Source organism: Pseudophryne corroboree, chromosome 8 (genome assembly GCF_028390025.1).
Source record: "Pseudophryne corroboree isolate aPseCor3 chromosome 8, aPseCor3.hap2, whole genome shotgun sequence".
Taxonomy (NCBI): domain Eukaryota; kingdom Metazoa; phylum Chordata; class Amphibia; order Anura; family Myobatrachidae; genus Pseudophryne; species Pseudophryne corroboree.
Window position 1 is genome coordinate 489,439,922 of NC_086451.1, and position 13,935 is coordinate 489,453,856.

General features: G+C 53.1%; 1 protein-coding gene across 1 annotated transcript in view; it reads right to left on the reverse strand.

Annotated features, from left to right (window-relative positions):
- Nucleotides 1-13,935, reverse strand: part of LOC134949690 (uncharacterized) — a 181,469-nt gene that overhangs the window by 103,856 nt on the left and 63,678 nt on the right. The gene's annotated exons all lie outside the window — the stretch shown is intronic.

The window sequence follows — 13,935 nt, forward strand, 5'->3', positions numbered from 1 at the left end:
CCGTACTATACCCACATGAGGTTATTACTGTGCTGTGACTCTCAGTACCCAGTCCCTGTAACAGGGAGCGGGTATACCCAGTGACTGCAGCACTCAGCCCGTACTATACCCACATGAGGTTATTACTGTGCTGTGACTCTCAGCACCCAGTCCCTGTAACAGGGAGCAGGTATATCCAGTGACTGCAGCGCTCAGCCTGTACTATACCCACATGAGGATATTACTGTGCTGTGACTCTCAGCACCCAGTCCCTGTAACAGGGAGCAGGTATACCCAGTGACTGCAGCGCTCAGCCTGTACTATACCCACATGAGGTTATTACTGTGCTGTGACTCTCAGCACCCAGTCCCTGTAACAGTGAGCAGGTATACCCAGTGACTGCAGCACTCAGCCTGTACTATACCCACATGAGGTTATTACTGTGCTGTGACTCTCAGCACCCAGTCCCTGTAACATGGAGCAGGTATACCCAGTGACTGCAGCACCCAGCCCGTACTATACCCACATGAGGTTATTACTATGCTGTGACTCTCAGCACCCAGTCCCTGTAACAGGGAGCAGGTATACCCAGTGACTGCAGCGCTCAGCCTGTACTATACCCACATGAGGTTATTACTGTGCTGTGACTCTCAGCACCCAGTCCCTGTAACAGGGAGCAGGTATACCCAGTGACTGCAGCGCTCAGCCCGTACTATACCCACATGAGGATATTACTGTGCTGTGACTCTCAGCACCCAGTCCCTGTAACAGGGAGCAGGTATACCCAGTGACTGCAGCGCTCAGCCTGTACTATACCCACATGAGGATATTACTGTGCTGTGACTCTCAGCACCCAGTCCCTGTAACAGGGAGCAGGTATACCCAGTGACTGCAGCACTCAGCCCGTACTATACCCACATGAGGTTATTACTGTGCTGTGACTCTCAGCACCCAGTCCCTGTAACAGGGAGCAGGTATACCCAGTGACTGCAGCACTCAGCCTGTACTATACCCACATGAGGTTATTACTATGCTGTGACTCTCAGCACCCAGTCCCTGTAACAGGGAGCAGGTATACCCAGTGACTGCAGCGCTCAGCCTGTACTATACCCACATGAGGTTATTACTGTGCTGTGACTCTCAGCACCCAGTCCCTGTAACAGGGAGCAGGTATACCCAGTGACTGCAGCGCTCAGCCTGTACTATACCCACATGAGGTTATTACTGTGCTGTGACTCTCAGCCCCCAGTCCCTGTAACAGGGAGCAGGTATACCCAGTGACTGCAGCGCTCAGCCTGTACTATACCCACATGAGGTTATTACTGTGCTGTGACTCTCAGCACCCAGTCCCTGTAACAGGGAGCAGGTATACCCAGTGACTGCAGCGCTCAGCCTGTACTATACCCACATGAGGTTATTACTGTGCTGTGACTCTCAGCACCCAGTCCCTGTAACAGGGAGCAGGTATACCCAGTGACTGCAGCGCTCAGCCTGTACTATACCCACATGAGGTTATTACTGTGCTGTGACTCTCAGCACCCAGTCCCTGTAACAGGGAGCAGTTATATCCAGTGACTGCAGCACTCAGCCCGTACTATACCCACATGAGGTTATTACTGTGCTGTGACTCTCAGCACCCAGTCCCTGTAACAGGGAGCAGGTATACCCAGAGACTGCAGCGCTCAGCCCGTACTATACCCACATGAGGTTATTACTGTGCTGTGACTCTCAGTACCCAGTCCCTGTAACAGGGAGCAGGTATACCCAGTGACTGCAGCGCTCAGCCCGTACTATACCCACATGAGGTTCTTACTGTGCTGTGACTCTCAGCACCCAGTCCCTGTAACAGGGAGCAAGTATACCCAGTGACTGCAGCACTCAGCCTGTACTATACCCACATGAGGTTATTACTGTGCTGTGACTCTCAGCCCCCAGTCCCTGTAACAGGGAGCAGGTATACCCAGTGACTGCAGCACTCAGCCTGTACTATACCTACATGAGGTTATTACTGTGCTGTGACTCTCAGCACCCAGTCCCTGTAACAGGGAGCAGGTATACCCAGTGACTGCAGCGCTCGGCCCGTACTATACCCACATGAGGTTCTTACTGTGCTGTGACTCTCAGCACCCAGTCCCTGTAACAGGGAGCAGGTATACCCAGTGACTGCAGCGCTCAGCCCGTACTACACCCACATGAGGTTATTACTGTGCTGTGACTCTCAGCACCCAGTCCCTGTAACAGGGAGCAGGTATACCCAGTGACTGCAGCGCTCAGCCTGTACTATACCCACATGAGGTTATTACTGTGCTGTGACTCTCAGCACCCAGTCCCTGTAACAGGGAGCAGGTATACCCAGTGACTGCAGCGCTCAGCCTGTACTATACCCACATGAGGTTATTTTTGTGCTGTGACTCTCAGTACCCAGTCCCTGTAACAGGGAGCAGGTATACCCAGTGACTGCAGCACTCAGCCTGTACTATACCCACATGAGGTTATTACTGTGCTGTGACTCTCAGCACCCAGTCCCTGTAACAGGGAGCAGGTATACCCAGTGACTGCAGCGCTCAGCCTGTACTATACCCACATGAGGTTATTACTGTGCTGTGACTCTCAGCACCCAGTCCCTGTAACAGGGAGCAGGTATACCCAGTGACTGCAGCGCTCAGCCTGTACTATACCCACATGAGGTTATTACTGTGCTGTGACTCTCAGCACCCAGTCCCTGTAACAGGGAGCAGGTATACCCAGTGACTGCAGCGCTCAGCCTGTACTATACCCACATGAGGTTATTACTGTGCTGTGACTCTCAGTACCCAGTCCCTGTAACAGGGAGCAGGTATACCCAGTGACTGCAGCGCTCAGCCCGTACTATACCCACATGAGGTTATTACTGTGCTGTGACTCTCAGCACCCAGTCCCTGTAACAGGGAGCAGGTATACCCAGTGACTGCAGCACTCAGCCCGTACTATACCCACATGAGGTTATTACTGTGCTGTGACTCTCAGCACCCAGTCCCTGTAACAAGGAGCAGGTATACCCAGTGACTGCAGCGCTCAGCCCGTACTATACCCACATGAGGTTCTTACTGTGCTGTGACTCTCAGCACCCAGTCCCTGTAACAAGGAGCAGGTATACCCAGTGACTGCAGCGCTCAGCCCGTACTATACCCACATGAGGTTATTACTGTGCTGTGACTCTCAGCACCCAGTCCCTGTAACAAGGAGCAGGTATACCCAGTGACTGCAGCGCTCAGCCCGTACTATACCCACATGAGGTTCTTACTGTGCTGTGACTCTCAGCACCCAGTCCTTGTAACAGGGAGCAGGTATACCCAGTGACTGCAGCACTCAGCCCGTACTATACCCACATGAGGTTATTACTGTGCTGTGACTCTCAGCACCCAGTCCCTGTAACAGGGAGCAGGTATACCCAGTGACTGCAGCGCTCAGCCCGTACTATACCCACATGAGGTTATTTTTGTGCTGTGACTCTCAGTACCCAGTCCCTGTAACAGGGAGCAGGTATACCCAGTGACTGCAGCACTCAGCCTGTACTATACCCACATGAGGTTATTACTGTGCTGTGACTCTCAGCACCCAGTCCCTGTAACAGGGAGCAGGTATACCCAGTGACTGCAGCGCTCAGCCTGTACTATACCCACATGAGGTTATTACTGTGCTGTGACTCTCAGCACCCAGTCCCTGTAACAGGGAGCAGGTATACCCAGTGACTGCAGCGCTCAGCACGTACTATACCCACATGAGGTTATTACTGTGCTGTGACTCTCAGTACCCAGTCCCTGTAACAGGGAGCAGGTATACCCAGTGACTGCAGCGCTCAGCCTGTACTATACCCACATGAGGTTATTACTGTGCTGTGACTCTCAGCACCCAGTCCCTGTAACAGGGAGCAGGTATACCCAGTGACTGCAGCGCTCAGCCCGTACTATACCCACATGAGGTTATTACTGTGCTGTGACTCTCAGCATCCAGTCCCTGTAACAGGGAGCAGGTATACCCAGTGACTGCAGCGCTCAGCCCGTACTATACCCACATGAGGTTATTACTGTGCTGTGACTCTCAGCACCCAGTCCCTGTAACAGGGAGCAGGTATACCCAGTGACTGCAGCACTCAGCCCGTACTATACCCACATGAGGTTATTACTGTGCTGTGACTCTCAGCACCCAGTCCCTGTAACAGGGAGCAGGTATACCCAGTGACTGCAGCACTCAGCCCGTACTATACCCACATGAGGTTATTACTGTGCTGTGACTCTCAGCACCCAGTCCCTGTAACAGGGAGCAGGTATACCCAGTGACTGCAGCACTCAGCCTGTACTATACCCACATGAGGTTATTACTGTGCTGTGACTCTCAGCACCCAGTCCCTGTAACAGGGAGCAGGTATACCCAGTGACTGCAGCACTCAGCCTGTACTATACCCACATGAGGTTATTACTGTGCTGTGACTCTCAGCACCCAGTCCCTGTAACAGGGAGCAGGTATACCCAGTGACTGCAGCACTCAGCCTGTACTATACCCACATGAGGTTATTACTGTGCTGTGACTCTCAGTACCCAGTCCCTGTAACATGGAGCAGGTATACCCAGTGACTACAGCACTCAGCCCGTACTATACCCACATGAGGTTATTACTGTGCTGTGACTCTCAGCACCCAGTCCCTGTAACAGGGAGCAGGTATACCCAGTGACTACAGCACTCAGCCCGTACTATACCCACATGAGGATATTACTGTGCTGTGACTCTCAGCACCCAGTCCCTGTAACAGGGAGCAGGTATACCCAGTGACTGCAGCGCTCAGCCTGTACTATACCCACATGAGGTTATTACTGTGCTGTGACTCTCAGCACCCAGTCCTTGTAACAGGGAGCAGGTATACCCAGTGACTGCAGCACTCAGCCTGTACTATACCCACATGAGGTTATTACTGTGCTGTGACTCTCAGCACCCAGTCCCTGTAACAGGGAGCAGGTATACCCAGTGACTGCAGTGCTCAGCCTGTACTATACCCACATGAGGTTATTACTGTGCTGTGACTCTCAGCACCCAGTCCCTGTAACAGGGAGCAGGTACACCCAGTGACTGCAGCGCTCAGCCTGTACTATACCCACATGAGGTTATTACTGTGCTGTGACTCTCAGCACCCAGTCCCTGTAACAGGGAGCAGGTATACCCAGTGACTGCAGCGCTCAGCCCGTACTATACCCACATGAGGTTATTACTGTGCTGTGACTCTCAGCACCCAGTCCCTGTAACAGGGAGCAGGTATACCCAGTGACTGCAGCGCTCAGCCCGTACTATACCCACATGAGGTTATTACTGTGCTGTGACTCTCAGCACCCAGTCCCTGTAACAGGGAGCAGGTATACCCAGTGACTGCAGCGCTCAGCCCATACTATACCCACATGAGGTTATTACTGTGCTGTGACTCTCAGTACCCAGTCCCTGTAACAGGGAGCAGGTATACCCAGTGACTGCAGCGCTCAGCCCGTACTATACCCACATGAGGTTATTACTGTGCTGTGACTCTCAGCACCCAGTCCCTGTAACAGGGAGCAGGTATACCCAGTGACTGCAGTGCTCAGCCTGTACTATACCCACATGAGGTTATTACTGTGCTGTGACTCTCAGCACCCAGTCCCTGTAACAGGGAGCAGGTATACCCAGTGACTGCAGCGCTCAGCCCGTACTATACCCACATGAGGTTATTACTGTGCTGTGACTCTCAGCACCCAGTCCCTGTAACAGGGAGCAGGTATACCCAGTGACTGCAGTGCTCAGCCCGTACTATACCCACATGAGGTTATTACTGTGCTGTGACTCTCAGCACCCAGTCCCTGTAACAGGGAGCAGGTATACCCAGTGACTGCAGCGCTCAGCCCGTACTATACCCACATGAGGTTATTACTGTGCTGTGACTCTCAGCACCCAGTCCCTGTAACAGGGAGCAGGTATACCCAGTGACTGCAGCGCTCAGCCCGTACTATACCCACATGAGGTTATTACTGTGCTGTGACTCTCAGCACCCAGTCCCTGTAACAGGGAGCAGGTATATCCAGTGACTGCAGCGCTCAGCCCGTACTATACCCACATGAGGTTATTACTGTGCTGTGACTCTCAGCACCCAGTCCCTGTAACAGGGAGCAGGTACACCCAGTGACTGCAGCGCTCAGCCTGTACTATACCCACATGAGGTTATTACTGTGCTGTGACTCTCAGCACCCAGTCCCTGTAACAGGGAGCAGGTATACCCAGTGACTGCAGCACTCAGCCCGTACTATACCCACATGAGGTTATTACTGTGCGGTGACTCTCAGCCCCCAGTCCCTGTAACAGGGAGCAGGTATACCCAGTGACTGCAGCGCTCAGCCTGTACTATACCCACATGAGGTTATTACTGTGCTGTGACTCTCAGCACCCAGTCCCTGTAACAGGGAGCAGGTATACCCAGTGACTGCAGCGCTCAGCCCGTACTATACCCACATGAGGTTATTACTGTGCTGTGACTCTCAGCGCCCAGTCCCTGTAACAGGGAGCAGGTATACCCAGTGACTGCAGCGCTCAGCCCGTACTATACCCACATGAGGTTATTACTGTGCTGTGACTCTCAGCACCCAGTCCCTGTAACAGGGAGCAGGTATACCCAGTGACTGCAGCGCTCAGCCCGTACTATACCCACATGAGGTTATTACTGTGCTGTGACTCTCAGAACCCAGTCCCTGTAACAGGGAGCAGGTATACCCAGTGACTGCAGCGCCCAGCCCGTACTATACCCACATGAGGTTATTACTGTGCTGTGACTCTCAGCACCCAGTCCCTGTAACAGGGAGCAGGTATACCCAGTGACTGCAGCACTCAGCCCGTACTATACCCACATGAGGTTATTACTGTGCTGTGACTCTCAGCACCCAGTCCCTGTAACAGGGAGCAGGTATACCCAGTGACTGCAGCGCTCAGCCCGTACTATACCCACATGAGGTTCTTACTGTGCTGTGACTCTCAGTGCCCAGTCCCTGTAACAGGGAGCAGGTATACCCAGTGACTGCAGCGCTCAGCCTGTACTATACCCACATGAGGTTATTACTGTGCTGTGACTCTCAGCACCCAGTCCCTGTAACAGGGAGCAGGTATAACCAGTGACTGCAGCGCCCAGCCCGTACTATACCCACATGAGGTTATTACTGTGCTGTGACTCTCAGCACCCAGTCCCTGTAACAGGGAGCAGGTATACCCAGTGACTGCAGCACTCAGCCCGTACTATACCCACATGAGGTTATTACTGTGCTGTGACTCTCAGCACCCAGTCCCTGTAACAGGGAGCAGGTATACCCAGTGACTGCAGCGCCCAGCCCGTACTATACCCACATGAGGTTATTACTGTGCTGTGACTCTCAGCACCCAGTCCCTGTAACAGGGAGCAGGTATACCCAGTGACTGCAGCGCCCAGCCCGTACTATACCCACATGAGGTTATTACTGTGCTGTGACTCTCAGCACCCAGTCCCTGTAACAGGGAGCAGGTATACCCAGTGACTGCAGCGCTCAGCCCGTACTATACCCACATGAGGTTATTACTGTGCTGTGACTCTCAGCACCCAGTCCCTGTAACAGGGAGCAGGTATACCCAGTGACTGCAGCGCTCAGCCCGTACTATACCCACATGAGGTTATTACTGTGCTGTGACTCTCAGCGCCCAGTCCCTGTAACAGGGAGCAGGTATACCCAGTGACTGCAGCGCTCAGCCCGTACTATACCCACATGAGGTTATTGCTGTGCTGTGACTCTCAGCACCCAGTCCCTGTAACAGGGAGCAGGTATACCCAGTGACTGCAGCGCTCAGCCCGTACTATACCCACATGAGGTTATTACTGTGCTGTGACTCTCAGCACCCAGTCCCTGTAACAGGGAGCAGGTATACCCAGTGACTGCAGCGCTCAGCCTGTACTATACCCACATGAGGTTATTACTGTGCTGTGACTCTCAGCCCCCAGTCCCTGTAACAGGGAGCAGGTATACCCAGTGACTGCAGCACTCAGCCTGTACTATACCCACATGAGGTTATTACTGTGCTGTGACTCTCAGCACCCAGTCCCTGTAACAGGGAGCAGGTATACCCAGTGACTGCAGCACTCAGCCCGTACTATACCCACATGAGGTTATTACTGTGCTGTGACTCTCAGCACCCAGTCCCTGTAACAGGGAGCAGGTATACCCAGTGTATGCAGCACTCAGCCTGTACTATACCCACATGAGGTTATTACTGTGCTGTGACTCTCAGCACCCAGTCCCTGTAACAGGGAGCAGGTATACCCAGTGTATGCAGCGCTCAGCCTGTACTATACCCACATGAGGTTATTACTGTGCTGTGACTCTCAGCACCCAGTCCCTGTAACAGGGAGCAGGTATACCCAGTGACTGCAGCGCTCAGCCTGTACTATACCCACATGAGGTTATTACTGTGCTGTGACTCTCAGCACCCAGTCCCTGTAACAGGGAGCAGGTATACCCAGTGACTGCAGCGCTCAGACCGTACTATACCCACATGAGGTTATTACTGTGCTGTGACTCTCAGCACCCAGTCCCTGTAACAGGGAGCAGGTATACCCAGTGACTGCAGCGCTCAGACCGTACTATACCCACATGAGGTTATTACTGTGCTGTGACTCTCAGCCCCCAGTCCCTGTAACAGGGAGCAGGTATACCCAGTGACTGCAGCGCTCAGCCTGTACTATACCCACATGAGGTTATTACTGTGCTGTGACTCTCAGCACCCAGTCCCTGTAACAGGGAGCAGGTATACCCAGTGACTGCAGCGCTCAGCCTGTACTATACCCACATGAGGTTATTACTGTGCTGTGACTCTCAGCACCCAGTCCCTGTAACAGGGAGCAGGTATACCCAGTGACTGCAGCGCTCAGCCCGTACTATACCCACATGAGGTTATTACTGTGCTGTGACTCTCAGCACCCAGTCCCTGTAACAGGGAGCAGGTATACCCAGTGACTGCAGCGCTCAGCCTGTACTATACCCACATGAGGTTATTACTGTGCTGTGACTCTCAGCACCCAGTCCCTGTAACAGGGAGCAGATATACCCAGTGACTGCAGCGCTCAGCCCGTACTATACCCACATGAGGTTATTACTGTGCTGTGACTCTCAGCACCCAGTCCCTGTAACAGGGAGCAGGTATACCCAGTGACTGCAGCGCTCAGCCCGTACTATACCCACATGAGGTTATTACTGTGCTGTGACTCTCAGCACCCAGTCCCTGTAACAGGGAGCAGGTATACCCAGTGACTGCAGCGCCCAGCCCGTACTATACCCACATGAGGTTATTACTGTGCTGTGACTCTCAGCACCCAGTCCCTGTAACAGGGAGCAGGTATACCCAGTGACTGCAGCACTCAGCCCGTACTATACCCACATGAGGTTATTACTGTGCTGTGACTCTCAGCACCCAGTCCCTGTAACAGGGAGCAGGTATACCCAGTGACTGCAGCGCTCAGCCCTTACTATACCCACATGAGGTTATTACTGTGCTGTGACTCTCAGCACCCAGTCCCTGTAACAGGGAGCAGGTATACCCAGTGACTGCAGCGCTCAGCCCGTACTATACCCACATGAGGTTATTACTGTGCTGTGACTCTCAGCGCCCAGTCCCTGTAACAGGGAGCAGGTATACCCAGTGACTGCAGCACTCAGCCTGTACTATACCCACATGAGGTTATTACTGTGCTGTGACTCTCAGCACCCAGTCCCTGTAACAGGGAGCAGGTATACCCAGTGACTGCAGCACTCAGCCTGTACTATACCCACATGAGGATATTACTGTGCTGTGACTCTCAGAACCCAGTCCCTGTAACATGGAGCAGGTATACCCAGTGACTGCAGCGCTCAGCCCGTACTATACCCACATGAGGTTATTACTGTGCTGTGACTCTCAGCACCCAGTCCCTGTAACATGGAGCAGGTATACCCAGTGACTGCAGCGCTCAGCCCGTACTATACCCACATGAGGTTATTACTGTGCTGTGACTCTCAGCACCCAGTCCCTGTAACAGGGAGCAGGTATACCCAGTGACTGCAGCGCTCAGCCTGTACTATACCCACAAGAGGTTATTACTGTGCTGTGACTCTCAGCCCCCAGTCCCTGTAACAGGGAGCAGGTATACCCAGTGACTGCAGCGCTCAGCCTGTACTATACCCACATGAGGTTATTACTGTGCTGTGACTCTCAGCACCCAGTCCCTGTAACAGGGAGCAGGTATACCCAGTGACTGCAGCACTCAGCCCGTACTATACCCACATGAGGTTATTACTGTGCTGTGACTCTCAGCACCCAGTCCCTGTAACAGGGAGCAGGTATACCCAGTGACTGCAGCACTCAGCCTGTACTATACCCACATGAGGTTATTACTGTGCTGTGACTCTCAGCACCCAGTCCCTGTAACAGGGAGCAGGTATACCCAGTGTATGCAGCGCTCAGCCTGTACTATACCCACATGAGGTTATTACTGTGCTGTGACTCTCAGCAGCCAGTCCCTGTAACAGGGAGCAGGTATACCCAGTGACTGCAGCGCTCAGCCTGTACTATACCCACATGAGGTTATTACTGTGCTGTGACTCTCAGCACCCAGTCCCTGTAACAGGGAGCAGGTATACCCAGTGACTGCAGCACTCAACCCATACTATACCCACATGAGGTTATTACTGTGCTGTGACTCTCAGCACCCAGTCCCTGTAACAGGGAGCAGGTATACCCAGTGACTGCAGCGCTCAGCCTGTACTATACCCACATGAGGTTATTACTGTGCTGTGACTCTCAGCACCCAGTCCCTGTAACAGGGAGCAGGTATACCCAGTGACTGCAGCGCTCAGACCGTACTATACCCACATGAGGTTATTACTGTGCTGTGACTCTCAGCCCCCAGTCCCTGTAACAGGGAGCAGGTATACCCAGTGACTGCAGCGCTCAGCCTGTACTATACCCACATGAGGTTATTACTGTGCTGTGACTCTCAGCACCCAGTCCCTGTAACAGGGAGCAGGTATACCCAGTGACTGCAGCGCTCAGCCTGTACTATACCCACATGAGGTTATTACTGTGCTGTGACTCTCAGCACCCAGTCCCTGTAACAGGGAGCAGGTATACCCAGTGACTGCAGCGCTCAGCCCGTACTATACCCACATGAGGTTATTACTGTGCTGTGACTCTCAGCACCCAGTCCCTGTAACAGGGAGCAGGTATACCCAGTGACTGCAGCGCTCAGCCTGTACTATACCCACATGAGGTTATTACTGTGCTGTGACTCTCAGCACCCAGTCCCTGTAACAGGGAGCAGATATACCCAGTGACTGCAGCGCTCAGCCCGTACTATACCCACATGAGGTTATTACTGTGCTGTGACTCTCAGCACCCAGTCCCTGTAACAGGGAGCAGGTATACCCAGTGACTGCAGCGCTCAGCCCGTACTATACCCACATGAGGTTATTACTGTGCTGTGACTCTCAGCACCCAGTCCCTGTAACAGGGAGCAGGTATACCCAGTGACTGCAGCGCTCAGCCCGTACTATACCCACATGAGGTTATTACTGTGCTGTGACTCTCAGCACCCAGTCCCTGTAACAGGGAGCAGGTATACCCAGTGACTGCAGCGCTCAGCCCGTACTATACCCACATGAGGTTATTACTGTGCTGTGACTCTCAGTACCCAGTCCCTGTAACAGGGAGCAGGTATACCCAGTGACTGCAGCGCTCAGCCTGTACTATACCCACATGAGGTTATTACTGTGCTGTGACTCTCAGAACCCAGTCCCTGTAACAGGGAGCAGGTATACCCAGTGACTGCAGCGCTCAGCCCGTACTATACCCACATGAGGTTATTACTGTGCTGTGACTCTCAGTACCCAGTCCCTGTAACAGGGAGCAGGTATACACAGTGACTGCAGCACTCAGCCTGTACTATACCCACATGAGGTTATTACTGTGCTGTGACTCTCAGCACCCAGTCCCTGTAACAGGGAGCAGGTATACCCAGTGACTGCAGCGCTCAGCCCGTACTATACCCACATGAGGTTATTACTGTGCTGTGACTCTCAGCACCCAGTCCCTGTAACAGGGAGCAGGTATACCCAGTGACTGCAGCGCTCAGCCTGTACTATACCCACATGAGGTTATTACTGTGCTGTGACTCTCAGCACCCAGTCCCTGTAACAGGGAGCAGGTATACCCAGTGACTGCAGCACTCAGCCCGTACTATACCCACATGAGGTTATTACTGTGCTGTGACTCTCAGCACCCAGTCCCTGTAACAGGGAGCAGGTATACCCAGTGACTGCAGCACTCAGCCTGTACTATACCCACATGAGGTTATTACTGTGCTGTGACTCTCAGCACCCAGTCCCTGTAACAGGGAGCAGGTATACCCAGTGACTGCAGCGCTCAGCCCGTACTATACCCACATGAGGTTATTACTGTGCTGTGACTCTCAGCACCCAGTCCCTGTAACAGGGAGCAGATATACCCAGTGACTGCAGCACTCAGCCTGTACTATACCCACATGAGGTTATTACTGTGCTGTGACTCTCAGCACCCAGTCCCTGTAACAGGGAGCAGGTATACCCAGTGACTGCAGCACTCAGCCCGTACTATACCCACATGAGGTTATTACTGTGCTGTGACTCTCAGCACCCAGTCCCTGTATATATGGGAGCAGGTATACCCAGTGACTGCAGCACTCAGCCCGTACTATACCCACATGAGGATATTACTGTGCTGTGACTCTCAGCACCCAGTCCCTGTAACAGGGAGCAGGTATACCCAGTGACTGCAGCGCTCAGCCCGTACTATACCCACATGAGGATATTACTGTGCTGTGACTCTCAGCACCCAGTCCCTGTAACAGGGAGCAGGTATACCCAGTGACTGCAGCACTCAGCCCGTACTATACCCACATGAGGTTATTACTGTGCTGTGACTCTCAGCACCCAGTCCCTGTAACAGGGAGCAGATATACCCAGTGACTGCAGCGCTCAGCCCGTACTATACCCACATGAGGTTATTACTGTGCTGTGACTCTCAGCACCCAGTCCCTGTAACAGGGAGCAGGTATACCCAGTGACTGCAGCGCTCAGCCCGTACTATACCCACATGAGGTTATTACTGTGCTGTGACTCTCAGCACCCAGTCCCTGTAACAGGGAGCAGGAATACCCAGTGACTGCAGCGCTCAGCCTGTACTATACCCACATGAGGTTATTACTGTGCTGTGACTCTCAGCACCCAGTCCCTGTAACAGGGAGCAGATATACCCAGTGACTGCAGCGCTCAGCCCGTACTATACCCACATGAGGTTATTACTGTGCTGTGACTCTCAGCACCCAGTCCCTGTAACATGGAGCAGGTATACCCAGTGACTGCAGCGCTCAGCCCGTACTATACCCACATGAGGTTATTACTGTGCTGTGACTCTCAGCACCCAGTCCCTGTAACAGGGAGCAGGTATACCCAGTGACTGCAGCACTCAGCCTGTACTATACCCACATGAGGTTATTACTGTGCTGTGACTCTCAGCACCCAGTCCCTGTAACAGGGAGCAGGTATACCCAGTGACTGCAGCGCTCAGCCCGTACTATACCCACATGAGGTTATTACTGTGCTGTGACTCTCAGCACCCAGTCCCTGTAACAGGGAGCAGGTATACCCAGTGACTGCAGCGCTCAGCCTGTACTATACCCACATGAGGTTATTACTGTGCTGTGACTTTCAGCACCCAGTCCCTGTAACAGGGAGCAGGTATACCCAGTGACTGCAGCGCTCAGCCCGTACTATACCCACATGAGGTTATTACTGTGCTGTGACTCTCAGCACGCAGTCCCTGTAACAGGGAGCAGGTATACCCAGTGACTGCAGCGCTCAGCCCGTACTATACCCACAT